We start from the raw sequence: 12,734 nt of genomic DNA, 5'->3' as shown, positions 1-12,734 counted from the left end.
TTGTGATAACCAATAACCAACAGATCCACTATTTCCCATAGTTACCTTTGGGGTGTGTGTGTGTGTGTGTGTGTGTGTGTATGGTGAGAACATAGGATCCTCTTTCTTAGCCAAGTTCAAGTATGCAGTACAGTGTTGTTACCCACAGTCACCATATTGCATATTAGCTCTCCAGAACTCCTCTATCTTGCATAACCGAAACTATGCACGGCTTCATCAACATCTCCCAGTTTATCTCTCCCCTGGATCCTGGTGGCCATTCTACGCTTTGCTTCTGTGAGTTTGGGTATTTTAGATTTCATGTGTAATAAGTGAGACCATACAGTACTTGTTTTTCTGTGTCACTTGCCATAATGTCCTCCAGGTCCATTTATGTCACCAGTGGCAGAAATTCCTTCTTTTTTATAGCTAATAATATTCTTCTGTGTGTGTGCGCGCACATGTACCATTTTTTCAATTATTCATTTTTCTGCTGATGGACACTTCGTTTGCTTCCATGTCTTGGCTATGGTGAATAATGCTGCAATGAACCTGGGAGTACAGATATCTCTCTGAGATTCCAAATTCAATTTCTTTGGATCAATACCAAAAAGTGGCCTTGCTGGGTCATATGGTAATTCTGTTTTGAATTTTATAAGGAACCTCCATGCTGTTTTTTGTGATGGTTATATCATTTGCATTCCTACCAGTGGCATGCCAGGGCTCTTTTTTCTCCCCAACCTCACCAATACTTTTCTTTCTTCTTTCTTTCTTTCTTTCTTTCTTTCTTTCTTTCTTTCTTTCTTTCTTTCTTTCTTTCTAATAATAGCCATCCTAATAGGTGTAAGTGATTCCTCATTGTGATTTTGATTAGTGATGCTGAGAACTTCTGCATATATGCCTGTTGGCCATTTGTCCGCGTGTCTTCTTTGGAAAAACGCATATTCACGTCCATTTCTTCATCAGGTTGTTTTCGTTTTTGCTGTCAAGTTGTTCTAGTTCCTTCTGTAGTTTGGATATTAACCCGTTGTCAGGTTTGCAAATATTTCCTGCCATTTTGTAGGTTGCTTTTTCATTTTGCTGACTCATCTTTTCTCATTTATCAACCACTTAAAAAAAAAAGATTTTATTTATGAGAGAGCAAGAGCATGAGCAGAGGGGAGGGGGCAGAGGGAAAGGGAGAAGCAGACTCCCCACTGAGCAGGAAACCTGAGGAGGGGCTCCATTCCAGGACCCCAAGATCATGACCTGAGCTAAAGGCAGATGCTCAACCAACTGAGCCATCCAGGTGCCTCTTTTAGCAACCACTTTTATCTCCTCTTCTACGAAGAGTCTATTTATATCCTTGGTCCATCCGCACCATGCTTCTTTCTGTTTCTTACTCATAGCACTCTGTGTGAGGTATTTTACTCCTTTATTACCCATGTGCAAATATTTTTTTCTAGTCTCTCACTTGCATTTTAACTTCATTTATGGCGTCACTTGTCACACACACACACACACACACACACACAGAGACTTTCTAAAACGCATGCCTTGTCTCTTCCTCGCAAAAATTCCTGGTTCTATCCCCAGACAGCAGGACACGACTGCCGCCTGCAGGGGGCGCGCAGGGACTGAGAGCCTGGGGCTCACTGCGTGCTCCCCGCTGCTGCCCTCTCTGAGCCTCGGAGTTGGCTGTAAAAGGGGCTAATGAGCCGCCTGGTGCGGCTGCAGTGGGAAGATGGCAGTGCAAATGAGCCCTTGGAACCATCCGTGTCAGTAATCCTCACCATTACCCGCATCCAGGCCCTCTCTGATCAACCCCCCAAATCCTTTCCAGTCCCATCTGCAGCACTCCGGTGGGAGGAGCCTCTCACTGTTCCCTGCATATACCCATGTCCCCACCTCCAGACCCTGACTTGGCCTGTCTACTTCTCCTCTGTCCCTTTCCTCCCCAGGCCGGCGCTCACAATTGCCTAGTCTTCCCCCCCTAAATTTCCATCCCCCTGCATTGGCTGAGACCTGGCCCCTTCGCTCCACCTCACTCCACGACCCCTCTCACCTCTCACTTCTCTCCTGTACCTGAGGCCCACCCCATGCCCTTGATCCTCTGCTGCTGTGATGTGTGGCCTGGCTGGTCTTCCCATTGAGGCAGGAACTGTCTGGGGAGCCCTCTCCTGGAGCACAGCCTGCCAACTGCAGATCTTGGTTCCTTTTCTGAGCCTGGGAGACCCTGGAGATTGGGGTCAGCTGCTAGATGGGCCCCCTCGTCTAGGCTGAACCTGGACTCCACTTGAGCTGGAGTTCTCTCCGACATCTGACAGCAGGGCTGGCTGAACATGGGGCTGGCATGGCCTTTGCGTGGGCCTGCAGTGATCCACTTGGAAAAGGTCAACCTTTCCTGGACCTCTGCCCCTGGAGGAGCAATCTCATTCTCTCTGGCTTTACTAGTTCTGCCTCTAGAAAATGGGGTGAAGGGGGACCTGAGATGGGAGGTAGAGCAGCGATGGGCAGGTGGGTGCTTTGGGCAGCTGGAAGGTGGGGCCAAGGTCGTGGGAGCTCAGTGTGGATTTTGGCATCCACCAGGCTAAGTGCTGGGAGAGGCTGCAGTGTCCTGGACCTGTCTCAAGTGTTTCTCCGGACCCTCCCTGGGCTTCTGTCCCTCTTCCATGCCCCCCAGTACTGGGGATTTTGGGCTAGCCACCAAGCGCTCCAGGTAAGAGAAGGCAAACCTAGTTGATAATGGAAATGGGCTTTTTATTTTTTATTAAAGATTTTATTTATTTATTCATGAGAGACAGAGAGGCAGAGACACAGGCAGAGGGAGAAGCAGGCGCCCCGTGGGGAGCCTGATGCAGGACTTGATCTCAGGACCCCAGGATCACACCCTAAGCCGAAGGCAGACACTCAATCATTGAGCGACCCAGGTGCCCCAGAAATGGGCTTTCAAAGCCCATTCTCAGGAGGCCCTGGGCTCTTTCCTTGACCCAAGAAGGCCCTGCATGGGAGAGGGTGGGCAGGGAGGGAGAGCAGGGGTGAGGGCAGGATGAGCCTTCTGCCTGATGGAGGCACTCTGGAGGCTATGTTAGAGAATGTCTGGGTGGATGGATCAGGGGCAGGTGATTTTTCTCTTGAGCTTCTGCTTCGCAATCTGTAAAGGGGGCGAACACTGCCTACCTCACACGGCTGTGGTGAGAACCGAATGAGCCAGCCCATGAACAGACCCCCCAGTCCGGTGCTGCACACATATGAGGTGGGCCACAAGCCCTTGCTCATCCAAAATTGCCTGGGGTTTAGTAGATAGATCCCCAAACACGGTGACTGTACGTCCGGTGCCAGCTGTCTGTGGACCCGTGTCTACAGGCATCCGGGCACACCTGTAAGTCCACGCCTTACCTGGAAGGCTCCCTGGGAGGTATGTGTGTGTGTGGGGGGTCTGTTTCCACATGAGGAAAACCATGTGTTGGCAAGGGGGTGGGTGTGGGTGTGGGTCCCTGGGGATCATTTCTCCCGAAGAAGTGGAGCTTAGGCGGTCACAGGTAGGGGGCAGTCTGCAGAAGGCTGGTGCTCAGGTGGAGGGAAGAGTGGACAGGACGAGCTTGGGGAAAAACAGGGCAGTAACAAACACAGACAGGTGACCCCAGAGTGGGTGCGGTTGCTGAGGTCTATTGGGGTCCTGCCCTGTTGCCTCCTATACCAGAGTGGACCCTCGGGAAAGGGTAGCGCTGAGCACGCCCTCCCAGCAAGGTTGGCGACAGCTGCCCAGCCAGGCAGTCCTAGGGCCTCAGAAGAGCTCTGGGGTCCTGCGCTGAGAGGCAGTCCCGCTCATTTGAGGGCAGCATGCACGTAGCCCATCAGGCTCTGATCTGAGGGTGTGCTGGTGGGAAAAGCCTAGAAGTCTCTATGCTGTAAACTGTACTTACCTGTTAATGAGCTCATTCACCAGCTAGTGGCCTGGGCGCTCGGTTGTGACTGATATCAGGAAGATGAATTCTCAGCCAGGGTCCCACAGGATGCGTTAGACGAAGGGAGTCCCAGTGTGCAGGCGCAAGCCCCTGCCTGCTTCTCCCCACAGCTACCCCTTCCCAAGGGCGCACCCTGGAGGTTTATTTTTCCTATTGAAGAATAGCTTACATTCAGTAAAATGCACCAATCACGACTGCACAACTTGACGGCTTTTATGTAGACAGATACCTGTGTAACAGTGACCTTGAGCAAGGTTCATCATTCCAGAAAATTCCCTCGCATCCCTTGCCCGTCTATATATCCTACCCCAGAATTAACCACTATTTTGACCTCTATCATTAGAGACTGGTTTCACTGTCCCAGAATATCAAGTAAATATCGTCATACAGTATGTTCTTCTTTGGGTCTGGTTTCTTTTGATCACTGTCATGTTATTTAGATTTATCCTTGTTGTTCTGTATATAACATTTGTTCATTCCTCTCTATCACCGGGTAGTATTGCATTATATGGGCATACCACAATTTGTTTATCTATTCTTCTGTTGGTGGGCATTTGGGTGGTTTCCAGTGTTTGGCTGTAATGAATAAAAGCACTGTGAATATTCTTGTGCAAGTCTCTGTGTGTGGACATGTTTTTATTTCTGCGGTTTTATTTCTCCACCTATGAGTGGAGAAACTGGATCACAGGGTAAGTATGTGTTGAACTTTATAAGAAACTGCCAATAGCGATGTATGCAAATTTCAGCTATTTCTCATCCTTGGAAGTACTTTCTGCTCCAGACCCTCAGGTGCCTCAAAGAGCTCACCCCCTTGCCCCATCTGGAGATGGGCCTGGCTTTAGGAGTGGTAGACATCCTCCAAGGACCCAGAATCCTACTGCCATGGAGGGGTCTGGCTGACGTGGGCAGGTGCAGGCTGCATCCTCTGGGAGGGAGAAGGGAACTTGCATTTGGGAATCACCAACTACAAATCAAGCACCACATGAAGGCTTTAGGTACATGTGCTTATCGAATCCTCTGGTCGCTGGGGTCCTGTCAGGAAGGGCACATGACACAGTTGCTGTTTGAAGACAACTGGCCCCCAAGGCTGCCTGTCCCTAGCAGCCCTTCCCCTGCCACCATATTGGATCTATCACATAACCCAGCGCAAAGGCGCTGAGAAGGTCTATAATATAGCCTCTCTCCAACCTGCCCACCCCACCCCCCTGCACAGAGGAGGAGCAAGGCCCTGAGAGAGAAGGGATTGTGCCCCCAAAAGTTATACGTAGGCCTGGGCTACGACTCAGATTTCCTCCTTCCTTCTCAGGAGAGGAAATCAAGCCTCCTCCCTTGGAAGGAGGCTTTGTCTATAGCCCTCTGTCATGGAATTAACCCTAGGGAGAGTGTCAACCAGCTGGGAGCACCTCTGGGGGGCAAGGCATATTACAGTCCTGTCTGGGGGCCTCAGTCCAGCCTGCCCAGGCACACAGCAGGCGTCAATAAGAGGAAGGATGGATGAGTGATTTCGTCCCGCTCTGCTGTTTGGAAACGTGCTAGAAAACTCCCTCTCTGAAATATTCACAAGTGTGTTCACAGCTCAATCCTGGATCCTGGAGCCGAAAGAATCTCCAGACATCTTTGAGTGCAGTGCCTGCTTTCAACAGCCCAGGTGCTACTAGCCGCACTTTAAGGATAAAGTAATTGATATCAAGATGTTAAGTGATTGCCTTGGGTTTTGTACTCCAGATCTGACTGGATGAAGACAGTGGAGAGTGAAAATTGAAGGCCTTGGGAGCAAGACCCAGCAGGAATGAAGATCACACATCTCAGGAGCTACAGTAAGTAATGAGAAAATTAGGATTCAATTGACCACACTTCATTTTGTACAAAGCCACCGGGTAAAGCAAGGTCCATTGGCATCTTCCCTGATTTTGTCTGTATTACGCAGAAACCTCTTTCCTCCCAAATCCACCCAGTGCTGACAAACAGGGACCAAATGGGGGCCTAGACGTGGTGTGATGCTTTTGGCTGGGAAGCCCCTCCAGGTCACCATGAGGCTTTTGTTCAGCAGGGAGATTAAACTGCTCTGTTGTTAGAAGAGGCATCAAGCAAACAAATTAAATGTCCTTGTTAACATTTTATAGATTCACACCAATATGCTAACAGTTACTGTATATAAACTAACCTTAATAAAAAATGGGAAGTGGCAGCATGAGAAGGGGTGGGGAGTGGGACACAAGGTTTGTGACAGGAGGGGACTCTGGTGTCCAATTACAGCAAGCAGGCCCGGTGTGGAGAGGGGACTCCGTGCAGCAGAGGGATTCAGGCTGTTTGCCAGAGCCCAGCAGGTGGCTCTGGGGAGAGACTAGAAGGAACCGTGATCACATCTCCCTTTGCCTTTTCTTCTCCTGGTGGGCTTGAGCTGCCAACTCCTTCCCAAGGACCCCATAGTGAGCTCTTTTCACAAACCTCCTAAGTTTGACCCTCCAGGGGGGCCATGACAGGCCTGGAGAACGTTCTATGGCTGAGCTGGCTCTGCTCCCAACTCCTTCCTGGCTCTTGGGCTGCAAGCAGCCAGAGATAGGAGCCCTTGGCCAGCATAGGGAGACCTGGTGTCCTGGTTTAAATGCCAGCTCTTCAGCCCTAACCTGACCCCAGGTCTTAGAATTTGCCTCTCTGGGGTGAATCCTGGGTGACTGCTTCTTTTCAATGTGCTACCCAGAGCCAATGGGTAGAAGACTGCAAGGGATGAGACTAAATGCCCTATTAAAGACATGCATGTTAAAATAAAAGTGTGTGGGCAGCCTGGGTGGCTCAGCGGTTTAGCGCCGCCTTCAGTCCAGGTCGTGATCCTGGAGACCTGGGATCGAGTCCATGTCAGGCTCCCTGCATGGAGCCTGCTTCTCCTTCTGCCTGTGTCTCTGCCTCTCTCTCTCTCTGTGTGTGTCTCTCATGATTAAATAAATAAAATCTTAAAAAAAATAAAAGTGTGTGTGTATATTTATATATTTACATGTATAAGTAGGTGTGCATGTGTATATACATATATACTTTTTGGTATATATGACTGTTAATGAAGCATTTATTATATATCAAATATATTTAATACATGTTATATAAGTATCATATGTTATACTATATGTTATATAATTACTTTGTACTTTCATTTACACTTTATGTATTTCATTACATGTACATATTCATTTAATATCACATTAAATTTTAATAGATAGTATATTTTCATAAATATGTCATATTACTAATTAATAATTATTTGTTCATAGTAGCCCTGTGCTGGGAAGAACCCAAATGCCTATCAACAAGGGAATGGATAAACAAATGTGGTATATCCATACAAGGAATACTACTCACCAAGAAAAAGGAATCAGCTCTTATTATGAAAGGATCTCAAAATGATGCTATTTTAGAGAAGACAGGCAAAAAAAGAGTACCTACTATATAATTCCATTTATATAAGATTCTAGAAATTGCAAACTAATCTGTAGTTTATAAAAGCAGACCAGGGTGCCTGGGTGGCTCAGTTGTTGAGCATCTGCCTTTGGCTCAGGTTGTGATTCCAGGGTCCTGGGATCAAGTCCTGCCTGGGGCTCCCTGCATGGAGCCTGCTTCTCCCTCTGCCTGTGTCTCTGCCTCTCTCTCTGTGTCTCTCATAAATAAATAAATAAATAAATAAATAGGCAGACCAGTGGCTGCCTGGGGGTGGGGTGGCGGGAGGGAAAGATTGCAAAGAGATGTGAAGACACTTTCTGGGGTGATGAAAATCTTTGTTTTCTTTATTGTACTGACGGTTTCATAGTTATAGTTGTATGTCAAAACTAATCAAGTTCTACAGTTAAGTATGTGTAATTTATTGTATATCTTCATATACTTTGGCAATATAAAAATGTGATTTTCAATCACATTCCTTTCTTTAACAATATCACGGATATCATAGTTTTTTTTAACGTCATCATTATATAATCATTTAATGTAATATTTTTGAGGGGTATAATGGTTAGATCCTTTGATAAATAAAATCAAAATTATTTAAAAGTAGTATTTTCTCATCTTTCTTTTAAAGTTTCTATATTTACCATGTGTTTTATAATGTATGTGATATTTTACTAGAATAGTATATATGTATAAAATAATGATTTAAACATTAGTAAACACACTAAAGGATATGTACTCAAAATGTCACTTAGTGGAGGCACAATATTTTGAAGAGCAGTATAAAAAGGAGCAGCTGAACTTCTATTCCTTGGGCATCCTATATGCTTGAAATAATATTATTTACCAAAAACAAAGGAGTGGTTGAATAGCAGAGAGTGAAAAAAAGGAATCATCTGGGCACCTGGCTGACTCAGTCAGTAGAACATGTGACTCCATCTCAGGGTCATGAGTTCAAGGTTCATGTTGGGCATGGAGCCTACTTAAAAATAAATAAATAAAATAAAAAGGAATCATCTTCTGATCTTCTGATACACCTAACAATATGGGTAAATCTTAAAAACAGACACAAAAGAATACTCCTCTATGATGAATTAAAATTATTTATTATATATTTGAGAGAGAGAGAAAGAGCATGAGCAGGGTGGGAGGGGCAGAGGGACAGGAAGAAGCGGATTCCCTGCTGAGCAGAGAACCCACTGACACTGGGCTCCATCCCAGGACTCTGAGATCACAACCTGAGCTGACACTTAACTGACTGAGCCACCCAGGCGCTCCTATAATGAATTTTTAAAAAACAGACAAAACTTATCTATGGAGATAGAAATCAGATAAGTGGTTGCCTGTGTGCAGGGGGAGTCCCTGGAAGGGGAGGAGAGGAACTTTCTGGGGTGATGGAATGTTCCGTATCTTGATTGTGTTGGTGGTCACCCTTATCAGCACTTAGAGAAATGTACACCTATAAAATGAGTGCATTTTATTGTATGCAAATTATACCTAAAAAAAATAAAAAAGAGAGAGAGAGTATTGTGAACAACCTCACTGGCTGCCTAAGCAATGCACCCCTTGGGCCACATTGACCCAAGGGTTACCAGTTTCTGCCCTCTGTGACAGTCACTATAGATTTCTCTCACAAATTTTTAAAATATTTTTTTTTTTTATTCATGAGAGACAGATACATAGGCAGAGAGAGAAGCAGGCTCCATGCAAGAAGCCCAATGCAGGACTTGATCCTGGGACCCTGGGTTTACAACCTGAGGCAAAGGCAGGTGCTCAACCACTGAGCCATCCAGGTGCCCCATAAATTGTTTTTTCTAGGGAAACTTTATGTTCAACGTGGAGCTTGAACTCACAACCCCGAGATCAAGAGTCACATGCTCTACTGACACAGCTGGCCAGGTGCCCCTCATACTATTTTTTAATTGAGGTCTTAGTCACATACTATAAAACTCACCCCTTAAAAGTGTACAATTTTGTATTTTTTAGTATATCGTGAAGTTGTGCAGCCATGGCCATATCTAATTTTAGAACTTTCACCACTCCAAAGAAGAACCTCAGCGCTGTTGCCCTTGCATTGCTGAGTATCCTTGGTCACCTGTTTGGTACCTGTGAGCTCTTGTTAGCAGATGAGAAATTGAAGGTGTAAAAATGCATAGCCCAATAATATAAAAATGGGGAACATTATGACCACTAATTTGTTTTTCCTCCATCAATTGAGAAAAGAGGGGTGTGGAGGCAAAGAGGGCCTCCCTGGGAATGAGGCGGGCATGGCCCTGGCCTTGTAGCACTCAAGGTTGGAAAATGGGTCTGGGGCCTGTGCCTTTCCCAAGATAGGCAACTGGGGAAAACAAGCTAAGTGACTTAGGTAGACAGAGAAAGAAATGGAGAGATGTTGAGAGGTCTCCCAGAGGAGTGGCTTTGGGACAAGGCCAATGATTTCTCATAATTCGGTTGTTTACAGTTTGCAAAGAATATTTACAAACATTATGTCCTTGGATTCTCAGGACCCAAGTAGACAGGTGGCTTCTTCTCCATTTGATAGAGATAAGGGAAGTGAGACCCAGAGATGTGAAGGCTCCCATAAAGAAGGTCCTATAAAGAAGCAATGATTATATCTGGACTCGACCCAAGCCCATGACCTTTTCCATTCCAACACAGGATAGAAGAGAGGGATGGATGCCTGGTGGGGTCATCTGTAGGAGCTAAGACAAGTGGGGTGGAGCAGGGCAGATGTTGGAGCACATGTCCGTGGCCTGTGCCCCCAAGGCAGCAGGACTAGCAAGTGGACCAGGCCTCTGTGGAGAGTGGCATGATGTGAGCAGTGACTTGTTGGTGGTAATCACTTGATCACTTGGGTAATTAGCCACAGGGAGTCATTATGTGACTTGTCTCACTTGGGCTGATTAAAGGGAGCTGGCTGCCCAGTAGCAATGGAGGACTGCTGATTGCTGACAGCAGGGCCTGGCAGGCTTCAGAACTTAATTAAGTTTTTCTGGGGTTGAAAACAGCCCCTAGCCCTGACTGAGGGCTCTACTGGTTCCTAAGGTCTGGGCCTGGTCCTCCCGTTCTCATCCAGAACGAGGTCCTGGGCGGATATACCACTGCAGCGAGCAGGCCTACCCGCAGGGATAGGGCGTTCATACGGGATGGTTAAATATTCACCCCTTGGTCAGCGAGGATAGGGAGTATAACCTCTACCCCACAGCACCGGTAGGAAATAGAGACAGCGTTGGGAACGGCCAAGGTGCCTCATGGTGAGCCAAGCTCCGGTCTTAGATGCCACCAGCTGACCAGGAGACACCCTCTCCTTCACCAGCTGCCTGGCAGGGAAAGGGCTAGCTTCATCTCTGCCCTCAGGGGGCCTGATAGCTTTCTGTGGGATAAGATAAGGTGACAACCCAAACAAAAGACAGACACAGATTAAATTATAAATGCTAATTATGAAGAAACAATTAGGAGGGAGGAAGGGAAGGGGGGAGGTTGAGAGAAAGAGAAAGAGGGAGAGAGAGAGAGAGAGAGAATCTGTTTATGTGGGATAGGTAGGGACATTCTTCTCTGAGGGGACTACCTTGTTATACAGATACTGGAACAATGTGAAGGTACCAGGCACGTGAAGGTAGGTGTGGGAGGGGAAATGTACCAGGCATTGGGAACAGTGTGTGCAAAGGCTCTGTGGTGGGTGGAAGGCCCTGGGAGGCTTTGAGGCAGGAGTGTGGCATGGCCAGAAGTCAGTTTTCTCTGTGCTCTTCTGGGGGCAGCCTCTTCTGTGCATGACTCCCACCTGAATTTCCAAGCAGCAGGAACTGGCATACCCAGTTTGTGGCCTAGCTCTGCCTCTCCCTAAGAGCGGCCTGTAACTTTCCCAGTTTGCTCTTTGGCCACAAGGGAACATCACGATCTACCTTGAGGGATGGTGCAAGGGTTAAAGGAGATGTCTTGTGTGTGTATCCACACCCACACCTACACCAGCCAGGCACAAGGCAGACTCTCAAATGGCAGGCTTTTAAATCCCCTCCCCCGCCCCGCCCCCATGAAGATTCCTTTAAATCTCCACTCTTCCTCCTCCTCAGGGGTCATGAAGTAGAGGGAGATTGGTGTCAACAAGGAATCTGGTTTCTGAGTTTTAAAATACTTGAATAAATTGAAAGATAGCACATGTCCCAGTTGGGGAAAATGACATATTATGGAGTATTTGATCTATTTAAAGTAATTCATAGGTTTAATGCAACTCTGTGCAAAAACATTTTTCCTGAACTAAAAATATCGGTAACAACGGGTGACATTTACTGAGCATTTACTATGTGTCTAGCATTGAGCTTGTGAGGCAGGTGTTACTCTTACCCCCATTTTATATATTCCCTAGGCCTAGACGGAACAAGTAACTTGTTAAGGTAATGGGAGTGGTAAGAATTGGACCTGGATGGTCCCATCTTCAAAGCCAGCATTCTTACTCCCTGTATGTTTACTAGAATATGTATGGTCACAGGAAACTGGTGTGGTTACCAAGTGATGTTCTGAATAACAGGAAGCTCTGTGAAAGGCAAGATAGCCCTGTTAGATGTCAGAACCTATTCTAAAGAACCAATATTTAGATCTGTATGGTATCTGCTCCAACTGAGGTCAGTGAAAAGAATTGGAGAAACAGATCGACCGGAATCAAAAGCCTACCGTAAAAATAGATCTTACTAAAAAAAAGTAGGGAAAAAGTTATTTAATAAATGATGATTGCATAAGAAATAAAAACTGGTGATGCTGGTGGTGAGTTAAATCCATATTTTATTCCACACAGGAAAATAAACTTGGGATGGATAATCATCAAAGAATTAAGTATAAAGTGAAATTGTAGAAAATTAGCAGAAGGGACACCTGGGTGGTTCAGCAGTTGAGTGTCTGCCTTTGGCTCAGGGCGCGATCCCAGAGTCTCGGGATTGAGTCCCACACTGGGCTTCCTGCATGGAGCCTGTTTCTCCCTCTGCCTGTGTCTCTGCCTCTCTCCCCCTCTGTCTCTCATGAATAAATAAATAAGATCTTAAAAAAAAAAAAAGAAAAAGAAAAGTAGCAGAAAAGAGACCATCAGATGGGTCGAAGAAAGCTCGTTTTGTCAGCATTCGAGCGATAAAATCACAAAGGACTAGAATGACAGATTGAACATTAAAATAAAACAAAAAAAAGGACCAACGGACTGGGAAATATCTACATCATTGATGACACAGGAATAATACAGATGATACAAAAAAGGACTTAATTCAAAGTCAGAGGAGCTTCAAGTCCCCAGCAGGTGAATGGATATCAACAGCCATTCACACAGAGGGGACTAGACAGTAAATGATGGAAAAACGTTCATTTTTAAAGTCATCTAAGAAAGGTTAAAGTAACCTC

Source organism: Vulpes lagopus, chromosome 7 (assembly GCF_018345385.1).
Source record: "Vulpes lagopus strain Blue_001 chromosome 7, ASM1834538v1, whole genome shotgun sequence".
Taxonomy (NCBI): domain Eukaryota; kingdom Metazoa; phylum Chordata; class Mammalia; order Carnivora; family Canidae; genus Vulpes; species Vulpes lagopus.
This window is presented reverse-complemented; position numbering follows the sequence as displayed.